Raw genomic sequence first — 12,611 nt, 5'->3', positions numbered from 1 at the left:
ACCTCTCTCCTCTGCCTGGGTGCTGGGCCTAAATTTATAAAAATGGACTGTTGCAGTGGTGGCTGACGTGAAGCCTGATTCTCTGCTATGACATGCAGACTGATTCTCTGCTGACATGAAGCCTAGATTGTCTGTTACAGGACCTCTCTCCTCTGCCTGGGTGCTGGACCTAAATTTATGACAATGGACTGTTGCAGTGGTGGCTGACGTGAAGCCTGATTCTCTGCTATGACATGCAGACTGATTCTCTGCTGACATGAAGCCAGATTGTCTGTTACGGGACCTCTCTCCTCTGCCTGGGTGCTGGGCCTACATTTATGAAAATGGACTCTTACAGTGGTGGGTGACGTGAAGCCTGATTCTCTGCTATGACATGCAGACTGATTCTCTGCTGACATGAAGCCAGATTGTCTGTTACGGGACCTCTCTCCTCTGCCTGGGTGCTGGGCCTAAATATATGCCAATGGACTGTTGCACTGGTGGCTGACGTGAAGCCTGATTGTCTGTTACGGGACCTCTCTCCTCTGCCTGGGTGCTGGGCCTAAATTTATGAAAATGGACTGTTGGAGTGGTGGCTGACGTGAAGCCTGATTCTCTGCTATGACATGCAGACTGATTCTCTGCTGACATGAAGCCAGATTGTCTGTTACGGGACCTCTCTCCTCTGCCTGGGTGCTGGGCCTAAATTTATGACAATGGACTGTTGCAGTGGTGGCTGACTTGAAGCCTGATTCTCTGCTATGACATGCAGACTGATTCTCTGCTGACATGAAGCCAGATTGTCTGTTACGGGACCTCTCTCCTCTGCCTGCGTGCTGGGCCTAAATTTATGAAAATGGACTCTTACAGTGGTGGGTGACGTGAAGCCTGATTCTCTGCTATGACATGCAGACTGATTCTCTGCTGACATGAAGCCAGATTCTCTGTTAAGGGACCTCTCTCCTCTGCCTGGGTGCTGGGCCTAAATATATGCCAATGGACTGTTGCACTGGTGGCTGACGTGAAGCCTGATTGTCTGTTACGGGACCTCTCTCCTCTGCCTGGGTGCTGGGCCTAAATATCTGACAATGGACTTTTGCATTGGTGGCTGACGTGAAGCCTGATTCTCTGCTATGATATGAAGACTGATTCTCTGCTGACATGAAGCCAGATTGTCTGTTACGGGACATCTCTCCTCTGCCTGGGTGCTTGGCCTAAATTTATGAAAATGGACTGTTACAGTGGTGGGTGACGTGAAGCCTGATTCTCTGCTATGACATGAAGACTGATTCTCTGCTGACATGAAGCCAGATTGTCTGTTACGGGACCTCTCTCCTCTGCCTGGGTGCTGGGCCTAAATTTATGACAATGGACTGTTGCAGTGGGGGCTGACGTGAAGCCTGATTCTCTGCTATGACATGCAGACTGATTCTCTGCTGATATGAAGCCAGATTGTCTGTTACGGGACCTCTCTCCTCTGCCTGGGTGCTTGGCCTAAATTTATGAAAATGGACTGTTACAGTGGTGGGTGACGTGAAGCCTGATTCTCTGCTATAACATGAAGACTGATTCTCTGCTGACATGAAGCCAGATTGTCTGTTACGGGACCTCTCTCCTCTGCCTGGGTGCTGGGCCTAAATATCTGACAATGGACTGTTGCATTGGTGGCTGACGTGAAGCCTGATTCTCTGCTATGATATGAAGACTGATTCTCTGCTGACATGAAGCCAGATTGTCTGTTACGGGACCTTTCTCCTCTGCCTGGGTGCTGGGCCTAAATTTATGAAAATGGACTCTTACAGTGGTGGGTGACGTGAAGCCTGATTCTCTGCTATGACATGCAGACTGATTCTCTGCTGACATGAAGCCAGATTGTCTGTTACGGGACCTCTCTCCTCTGCCTGGGTGCTGGGCCTAAATTTATGACAATGGACTGTTGCAGTGGTGGCTGACGTGAAGCCTGATCCTCTGCTATGACATGCAGACTGATTCTCTGCTGACATGAAGCCAGATTCTCTGTTAAGGGACCTCTCTCCTCTGCCTGGGTGCTGGGCCTAAATATATGCCAATGGACTGTTGCACTGGTGGCTGACGTGAAGCCTAATTGTCTGTTACGGGACCTCTCTCCTCTGCCTGGGTGCTGGGCCTAAATTTATAAAAATGGACTGTTGCAGTGGTGGCTGACGTGAAGCCTGATTCTCTGCTATGACATGCAGACTGATTCTCTGCTGACATGAAGCCAGATTGTCTGTTACAGGACCTCTCTCCTCTGCCTGGGTGCTGGACCTAAATTTATGACAATGGACTGTTGCAGTGGTGGCTGACGTGAAGCCTGATTCTCTGCTATGACATGCAGACTGATTCTCTGCTGACATGAAGCCAGATTGTCTGTTACGGGACCTCTCTCCTCTGCCTGGGTGCTGGGCCTACATTTATGAAAATGGACTCTTACAGTGGTGGGTGACGTGAAGCCTGATTCTCTGCTATGACATGCAGACTGATTCTCTGCTGACATGAAGCCAGATTGTCTGTTACGGGACCTCTCTCCTCTGCCTGGGTGCTGGGCCTAAATATATGCCAATGGACTGTTGCACTGGTGGCTGACGTGAAGCCTGATTGTCTGTTACGGGACCTCTCTCCTCTGCCTGCGTGCTGGGCCTAAATTTATGAAAATGGACTGTTGGAGTGGTGGCTGACGTGAAGCCTGATTCTCTGCTATGACATGCAGACTGATTCTCTGCTGACATGAAGCCAGATTGTCTGTTACGGGACCTCTCTCCTCTGCCTGGGTGCTGGGCCTAAATTTATGACAATGGACTGTTGCAGTGGTGGCTGACTTGAAGCCTGATTCTCTGCTATGACATGCAGACTGATTCTCTGCTGACATGAAGCCAGATTGTCTGTTACGGGACCTCTCTCCTCTGCCTGCATGCTGGGCCTAAATTTATGAAAATGGACTCTTACAGTGGTGGGTGACGTGAAGCCTGATTCTCTGCTATGACATGCAGACTGATTCTCTGCTGACATGAAGCCAGATTCTCTGTTAAGGGACCTCTCTCCTCTGCCTGGGTGCTGGGCCTAAATATATGCCAATGGACTGTTGCACTGGTGGCTGACGTGAAGCCTGATTGTCTGTTACGGGACCTCTCTCCTCTGCCTGGGTGCTGGGCCTAAATATCTGACAATGGACTTTTGCATTGGTGGCTGACGTGAAGCCTGATTCTCTGCTATGATATGAAGACTGATTCTCTGCTGACATGAAGCCAGATTGTCTGTTACGGGACATCTCTCCTCTGCCTGGGTGCTTGGCCTAAATTTATGAAAATGGACTGTTACAGTGGTGGGTGACGTGAAGCCTGATTCTCTGCTATGACATGAAGACTGATTCTCTGCTGACATGAAGCCATATTGTCTGTTACGGGACCTCTCTCCTCTGCCTGGGTGCTGGGTTTAAATTTATGACAATGGACTGTTGCAGTGGGGGCTGACGTGAAGCCTGATTCTCTGCTATGACATGCAGACTGATTCTCTGCTGACATGAAGCCAGATTGTCTGTTACGGGACCTCTCTCCTCTGCCTGGGTGCTGGGCCTAAATATCTGACAATGGACTGTTGCATTGGTGGCTGACGTGAAGCCTGATTCTCTGCTATGATATGAAGACTGATTCTCTGCTGACATGAAGCCAGATTGTCTGTTACGGGACCTCTCTCCTCTGCCTGGGTGCTGGGCCTAAATATCTGACAATGGACTGTTGCATTGGTGGCTGACGTGAAGCCTGATTCTCTGCTATGATATGAAGACTGATTCTCTGCTGACATGAAGCCAGATTGTCTGTTACGGGACCTCTCTCCTCTGCCTGGGTGCTGGGCCTAAATTTATGAAAATGGACTCTTACAGTGGTGGGTGACGTGAAGCCTGATTCTCTGCTATATAATACATAAGTCCACGGCACACTCAATAATTATTTTGTTTCAAAAAGAATATTGCATTTTATTGTTGTATCCAACACCAACGGCAGAGAAATATACATGACATCACTAGGTTGTTGGATCACAGTAATCAGATATTGAAAAGTAATTTAGTAAAACGGTCAAGTACAGAAGTCCACATATTAAAGAAAATCATGAGTTACACAGCTAGATGGGTATTGGTCTAACCCATGGTGGAAAAAATGGGCCACAAGGTGAGAGCTGGTCAAGGGATCCAGATCCGCTCAAAGCAATATCATGTATTAATATATGTACTAAAAAGTTATTAGCACCAGGACAAAAACTCTTTTAGATATAGGCAATTATGTATATAATTTTAGACCTGGCAACAAGAGAGAGGAGGTGAAAAGAGAAAGGGGGATCATGGATGACCAGCTCTCTACCCTATAGTTCAAATTGTCCACCACGGAGATGTCAGATCAGCCATAAGTACAAATTCAGCCCTAAATTGCATATGTTGTAAGAAGAGCAAAGTTATATATCTGAGAAGTATGTATAGAGTTAACATTAAGAATACAGTCCAGGATCAAATAGAAGAAATAATCAAGCTCTTACCAGTGTGCTTTTGGAGCGATGTGTGATCGTTGGTGGTATAGTGAAGACTATCATTGTGCTGTTCGTTTATAATGGGCAGACACGTGGGGAGCGGCGTCTGACGTCATCAAGCCGCGTCATCAGGCCGCGTCCCGTGTGTGTGTGTAACGCAGAGCGCATTGTTAAGATGTCATTAATAGGCGTCTGGTAGTGTATTGGAACGCAGATTGATAGATAGCGCATGCGTGAATGTCATCTATATTATCGCCCACGGGGACACACATAGCTCCAAAGCATTAGGTATAAGAATATGGACTTTAGGAAAATGCAGCGGCATATTGATGTATAAGGTAACAGTATGCACAAAGAAATAAACAATATCATCCGATATAGAAGAACTTGAAAGAGACCTATGCAAGGTATCTTGTCAAAATAGATTGAAATAAATCAAAACTGGCAAATGGTCGAGTTGTTCATATTTTCCTAATGTAGAGCGTTAAACATCTTGTGTCTTGAGTTATTGTAGTATATATCATCGTCAGATTGAATTTCCGGTCTCGGTTCTTCTAAATCCCATTGGATGTCTGGGTTAGTTACAAATATGGATTAGTATATATTAGTACAAAAATAATCAGGAATGAGGGTAGTATATATTCATACAAACAAATAGGTTTATAAAGTACAAATGGTATTCCGATTATTATTAGTTAAATAGGAACAATGACGTTTGTAATATTAACAACCCTCACAACCATTATATGATAGCCGTTAACATCCAAAAAATAAAATAAAGATTAGAATATTTTAGAACAAAATTATAATGAAAGACAACATATATTTATATTTATATTTATAGGCCTACTTACACCTATGTGTCAGCGCGTCTGGATGAAAAAAAGATAAAAAAAAGGAGTATATAGTTATAAAAGACAATTATGATCAAGAACTTAATTCAAAGACATATCCATAAATGTATCACATTAGTCCTACTAAATTAATCAAATTAATAGATCAAATTCACGGTTTAGTCCATATGGTGTGATAGTTTTTAATTCGTAAATCCAGAAGGACTCCCTTTTCCGCAATAAAAGTTTGCGGTTGCCGCCCCGTCTTGGCATTGGTATGTGGTCAATAATCTGAAATTGTAGCTGACTGACCGTGTGTTGTGACTGTAAGAAATGATGGGGTATGGGAAGTTCAGTTTTTTTGCACCTAATATCAGATTTATGTTTGCTGATCCTGTCACGAATAGATTGAGAAGTTTCGCCAATATATGCCTGGCCACATGGGCATTTAATCATGTAAACTACATAGGATGTTGCGCAAGTATAATAGCCTTTAATGTTGTAAATTTTGCCAGAGTGTGGATGAGAAAATGTGTTACCTTTTTTCACGTTGGTGCATTGCGCACAATTTAAACAGGGAAACGTCCCATTTTTCAAAGGAGCCAGAGTAGGCTGTATAAATTTGGGTTTCAGTGGGCCAATATCGGCATGAACCAGGGAGTCTCTGAGGTTACGTGGGCGCTTGTAACACATTCTCATTGGGTATGAGAATTCTGAAATTTCTGGATGAAATTTTTTGAGCAATGGCCAGTGTTTACGGATGATCTGATGTATCTTCGGTACAAGTGAGTGGTGAGTAGTAATAAATGGTATTCGTGGAACAGGACTTAATTTGTTGCTTGATTTATCAGAAGGTGTGGTATGTGGAGCTATTTGTTTAAGTTCAGTGTCTAAAAGTGATTGCGGATAACCGCGTGTGAGAAATCTTTGGGACATTTCTTGTAGACGAGTCTCCCTGGTGTGGGGCTCAGTCACGATTCGTCTGACTCGCATAAATTGGGACTTTGGTAAAGATGTTTTAGTATTGTGAGGGTGGTTACTGGAAAAGAGAAGAAGGGTATTTCTATCGGTGGGTTTCTTATATAAATCCACCGTTAATTTACCATCTGTTTTTACTATTAGTGTATCAAGAAAATGAACAGAATGTTTACTGATGGTAACCGTAAATCGTAAATCTACTGTAATGTTATTAAGGAAACAGAAAAATTGGTCAAACGAATCGCGAGTGCCTTCCCACACCAGGAAGATATCATCGATGTAACGACGCCATATTTTGCAATGACGTTGAAAGGTAGAGTAGGAGTATACATGTGTTGACTCGAAATTTGCCATATACGCATTTGCGTATGGGGGGGCTACATTAGCCCCCATTGCTGTACCCTTCCGTTGTATGTAGTATTCGTCGCCAAACATAAAATAATTCCGTCGTAGCACTAGTTGTAATAAATCGATGCAGAAATTCTGTTGTACAATGGATAAAGATGAAGTCTGGAGGATATTGGAAACGGCCTGTACACCCCCATCATGAGGTATGGAGGTGTACAGGCTGCACACATCGAGTGTTACCAAAAATGTATCTTGGTGTAAGGGACCAATAGCAGAGATAATGCTTAGAAAATGGCTAGTATCTAGAAGGAATGAGTCAGTTTTTTTTTTTTGACAATTTGAACTATAGGGTAGAGAGCTGGTCATCCATGATCCCCCTTTCTCTTTTCACCTCCTCTCTCTTGTTGCCAGGTCTAAAATTATATACATAATTGCCTATATCTAAAAGAGTTTTTGTCCTGGTGCTAATAACTTTTTAGTACATATATTAATACAGGATATTGCTTTGAGCGGATCTGGATCCCTTGACCAGCTCTCACCTTGTGGCCCATTTTTTCCACCATGGGTTAGACCAATACCCATCTAGCTGTGTAACTCATGATTTTCTTTGATATGTAGACTTCTGTACTTGACCGTTTTACTAAATTACTTTTCAATATCTGATTACTGTGATCCAACAACCTAGTGATGTCATGTATATTTCTCTGCCGTTGGTGTTGGATACAACAATAAAATACAATATTCTTTTTGAAACAAAATAATTATTGAGTGTGCCGTGGACTTATGTATTATATAATAGTGGCATAAACAGCCTCTCCACTGAGCACCTCTGATTTGGGGACATACCCCTTCATTATTGTGCCGGAGTGCCTTCCAATCTTTTTTGATTCTCTGCTATGACATGCAGACTGATTCTCTGCTGACATGAAGCCAGATTCTCTGTTAAGGGACCTCTCTCCTCTGCCTGGGTGCTGGGCCTAAATATATGCCAATGGACTGTTGCACTGGTGGCTGACGTGAAGCCTGATTGTCTGTTACAGCACCTCTCTCCTCTGCCTGGGTGCTGGGCCTAAATATCTGACAATGGACTGTTGCATTGGTGGCTGACGTGAAGCCTGATTCTCTGCTATGATATGAAGACTGATTCTCTGCTGACATGAAGCCAGATTGTCTGTTACGGGACCTCTCTCCTCTGCCTGCGTGCTTGGCCTAAATTTATGAAAATGGACTGTTACAGTGGTGGGTGACGTGAAGCCTGATTCTCTGCTATGACATGAAGACTGATTCTCTGCTGACATGAAGCCAGATTGTCTGTTACGGGACCTCTCTCCTCTGCCTGGGTGCTGGGCCTAAATATCTGACAATGGACTGTTGCATTGGTGGCTGACGTGAAGCCTGATTCTCTGCTATGATATGAAGACTGATTCTCTGCTGACATGAAGCCAGATTGTCTGTTACGGGACCTCTCTCCTCTGCCTGGGTGCTGGGCCTAAATTTATGACAATGGACTGTTGCAGTAGTGGCTGACGTGAAGCCTGATTCTCTGCTATGACATGAAGACTGATTCTCTGCTGACATGAAGCCAGATTGTCTGTTACGGGACCTCTCTCCTCTGCCTGGGTGCTTGGCCTAAATTTATGAAAATGGACTGTTACAGTGGTGGGTGACGTGAAGCCTGATTCTCTGCTATGACATGAAGACTGATTCTCTGCTGACATGAAGCCAGATTGTCTGTTACGGGACCTCTCTCCTCTGCCTGGGTGCTGGGCCTAAATTTATGACAATAGACTGTTGCAGTGGTGGCTGACGTGAAGCCTGATTCTCTGCTATGACATGCAGACTGATTCTCTGCTGACATGAAGCCAGATTGTCTTTTACGGGACCTCTCTCCTCTGCCTGGGTGCTGGGCCTAAATATCTGACAATGGACTGTTGCATTAGTGGCTGACGTGAAGCCTGATTCTCTGCTATGATATGAAGACTGATTCTCTGCTGACATGAAGCCAGATTGTCTGTTACGGGACCTCTCTCCTCTGCCTGGGTGCTGGGCCTAAATTTATGACAATGGGCTGTTGCAGTAGTGGCTGACGTGAAGCCTGATTCTCTGCTATGACATGAAGACTGATTCTCTGCTGACATGAAGCCAGATTGTCTGTTACGGGACCTCTCTCCTCTGCCTGGGTGCTTGGCCTAAATTTATGAAAATGGACTGTTACAGTGGTGGGTGACGTGAAGCCTGATTCTCTGCTATGACATGAAGACTGATTCTCTGCTGACATGAAGCCAGATTGTCTGTTACGGGACCTCTCTCCTCTGCCTGGGTGCTGGGCCTAAATTTATGAAAATGGACTGTTACAGTGGTGGGTGACGTGAAGCCTGATTCTCTGCTATGACATGAAGACTGATTCTCTGCTGACATGAAGCCAGATTGTCTGTTACGGGACCTCTCTCCTCTGCCTGGGTGCTGGGCCTAAATTTATGACAATGGACTGTTGCAGTGGTGGCTGACGTGAAGCCTGATTCTCTGCTATGACATGCAGACTGATTCTCTGCTGACATGAAGACAGATTCTCTGTTACGGGACCTCTCTCCTCTGCCTGGGTGCCGGGGCCTAAATATCTGAGAATGGACTGTTCCAGTGGTGGGTGACGTGAAGCCAGATTCTCTGCTATGGGACCTCTCTCCAATTGATTTTGGTTAATTTTTATTTATTTAATTTTTATTTTAATTCATTTCCCTATCCACATTTGTTTGCAGGGGATTTACCTACATGTTGCTGCCTTTTGCAGCCCTCTAGTCCTTTCCTGGGCTGTTTTACAGCCTTTTTAGTACCGAAAAGTTCGGGTCCCCATTGACTTCAATGGGGTTCGGGTTCGGGATGAAGTTCGGATCGGGTTCGGATCCCGAACATCCAGGTGTTCGCTCAACTCTACTTTTAAGAATTTGTCTAAACCCTTTTTGAAACTGTCCACTTTTTCTGCTGTGACCATGTCCTGAGGAAGTCTATTCAACAGATTCACAGTTCTTACAGTAAAGAAGCTTTAAAGCTTCTGAAGACTGAAATTTTTCTTCTTCAGTCGGAGGCAGTGCCCCCTTGTCTTTTGAGCACATTTTACATGGAATAGCTTTTTGCTGTATTTTTTGTATGGCCCATGTATATACTTGTACAGGTTAATAATGTCCTCCCTTAGACGTCTCTTCTCAACACTAAATAAATGTAATTCTTTTAATCTTTCTTTATAAATAAGACCCTCCATGTCCCTTATAATTTTAGTCGCTCTCCTCTGTACTTTTTTCCAGATGCAGTGCATCCTTTCTATATACTGATGCCCAGAACAGGATTGCGTATTCCAGATGATGCCGCACCAGCACTTTGTAAAGTGGCAGTATTACATCCCTACCCCGAGAGTCCATGCCTCGTTTAATGCATGACTATATCCTGGTAGCCTTAGAAGCAGCTGATTGACATTGTATACTACATTTTAATCTACCATCCACAAGGATTCACCCAAATCCTTCTCTATAAGTGACTCTCCCAGTGCTACATCACCTAGGACAGTGATGGCTAACATTGGCACTCCAGCTGTGGTGAAACTACGACTCCCAGCATGTTCCATTTATTTCTACAGAGTTCTGAGAGCAGCCAAGCAAGGGGGGCATCTTGGGAGTTGTAGTTTTACCACAGCTGGAGTGCCAAGGTTAGTCATCACTGACCTAGGACATATGAAGCATAGAAATGATTACTACCAAGATGCATAACTTTAGATTTGTCCATATTGAACCTCATTTGCCAAGTTGATGCCCAATCACTCAGAGTGTTCAAGTCAGCTTGTAGTTTGTGGACATCTTCCATAGACCGTACAGTTCTACACAGCTTAGTGTCATCTGCAAAAATAGATATGGTGCTTTTAATCCCGTCCTCAATATAATTAATAAATAAATTAAATAATAAAGGGCCCAGCACTGAACCTTGGGGTACACCACTTATAACCTGGGACCATTCTGAATAGGAATCATTGACCACAACTCTCTGGACATGGTCCTTCAGCCAGTTTTCAATCCAATTACAAACTATACTTTCCAAGCCAATAGACCTTACTTTACTTATTAAGCGTCTATGAGGGACAGTAACAAAAGTAGCAAAATCCATAATTATTACATCCACAGCTGCCCCTCTGTCCAGGTTACTACTCACCTCCTCATAAAAACAAATCAGGTTGGTCTGAAAACTTCTGTCCTTGGTAAACCCTTGCTGGTTATCACTTATAATATTATATATAGTCACATACTCCTATATATAGTCCCTTAAGATTCCTTCAAACATTCTTCCTACAACAGAGGTTAAACTAACTGGTCTATAATTACCTGTGGAGGACCTTGATCCTTTTTTGAATATGGGTACCAAGTTTGCCTTGCGCCAATCACTTGGCACTGTACCAGTCCCTAGAGAATCTTTAAAAATTATAAACAGGGGCACAGCAATGACTGAACAGAGCTCTTTAAGCACTCTTGGGTGTAATCCATCTGGACCCGGAGTTTTGTTCACATTTACCCTATTTAACTTCTCTTGGACCATATCTACAGTTAGCCAATTGAGTATATCACTGGATGTACTAACAACCCCGGCACCACAGATATCAGCTCCTGTCTCTTCTTTTGTATATACAGAGCTAAAAAACCTATTTAGGAACTCTGCCTTTTCCTTATACTCTACCCCCTTATTAGTATGACACCTCCCCCCCACAGATCCTAGTTTAAAAGCTTCTCCAGCCGTCTAACCATTTTTCCCCCAGGGCAGTTGCACCCTCCCCATTGAGGTGCAGCCCATCCCTACTGTAGAGCCTGTGACCGACCGCAAAGTCGCCCAGTTCTCCATGAACCCAAACCCTTCCTTCCTGCACCAGCTTCTGAGCCACTTATTTAACTCCCTAAACGCCCGTTTCTCTAATGACGCTCGTGGCACTGGGAGTATTTCTGAAAACACTACCTTGGAGGTCCTGGACTTGAGCTTCTCACCTAGCTCCCTAAAATCATTTTTAAGAACCTTCCATCTCCCACTGACTTTGTCGTTGATGCCAATGTGTGTGTTTTAAAGAGACAGGGGGCACACCAAATAGTTCAGGGAGTGCAAGGGGTGGTGCAACTGCATGTAACAAATAACCTGACACAAGAGAGAGTCAAAAAGAGCCACCCCATAAATGCACATCCAACAATAAGAGAATATTAAAAATATATATAAAGTTTATTAGACACAACAACAGACACGCATTAAAATATTGTATACAATATAGAACAAAGTGCGGTATGCAATAAGATAAATGTAACCGACACACACAGGTCCACTGGATTACCACAAATAGATGTATGCGTTATCAACCAGCATATACAGCAATACAATGAATCCCATAAAGCAAATGTAAGGTAAGGTAAGACCACTAGAGATGAGGATAAGGACAGACCGACATAAGGTCAAATAGCAAGAGCCAAACCTACATAGCCAGCTGGTACAGTGGACCTGGAAACATGAGAAGCGCCCACATTGGTGTCAATGTGTACCATGATGTCTTCCCCAGCCCCACCCAGCAATCTGTCAATCCGATCCGCAATATGCTGGACCCAAGCACCCGGCAGATAACACACTGTTCGGCATTCACAGTCTCAACGACAGATGACCCTGTCTGTTCGCCCAATAATAGAGTCCCCTACCACCAGCTTCTGCCTGACCTTTGCTGCACTCCTTTTCCCATCCTTCCTGCAGCGGTCATCCTCCTGGTTGCTAGGAGAATTGACCTGCTGCAGTGTTGCTGGTCCTGGGCTTTCATTACTAATATCAGCCAAACAGGCATATTTACTAGGGCGTGCCAGCTCAGGACTAGCCTCCCTGGCACTTTTCCCTCTACCCCTTCTTTCTACAATAACCCAACTAGTGATCTGATAG

The sequence above is a fragment of the Bufo gargarizans genome, chromosome 4 (genome assembly GCF_014858855.1).
Source record: "Bufo gargarizans isolate SCDJY-AF-19 chromosome 4, ASM1485885v1, whole genome shotgun sequence".
Classification (NCBI taxonomy): domain Eukaryota; kingdom Metazoa; phylum Chordata; class Amphibia; order Anura; family Bufonidae; genus Bufo; species Bufo gargarizans.
This window is presented reverse-complemented; position numbering follows the sequence as displayed.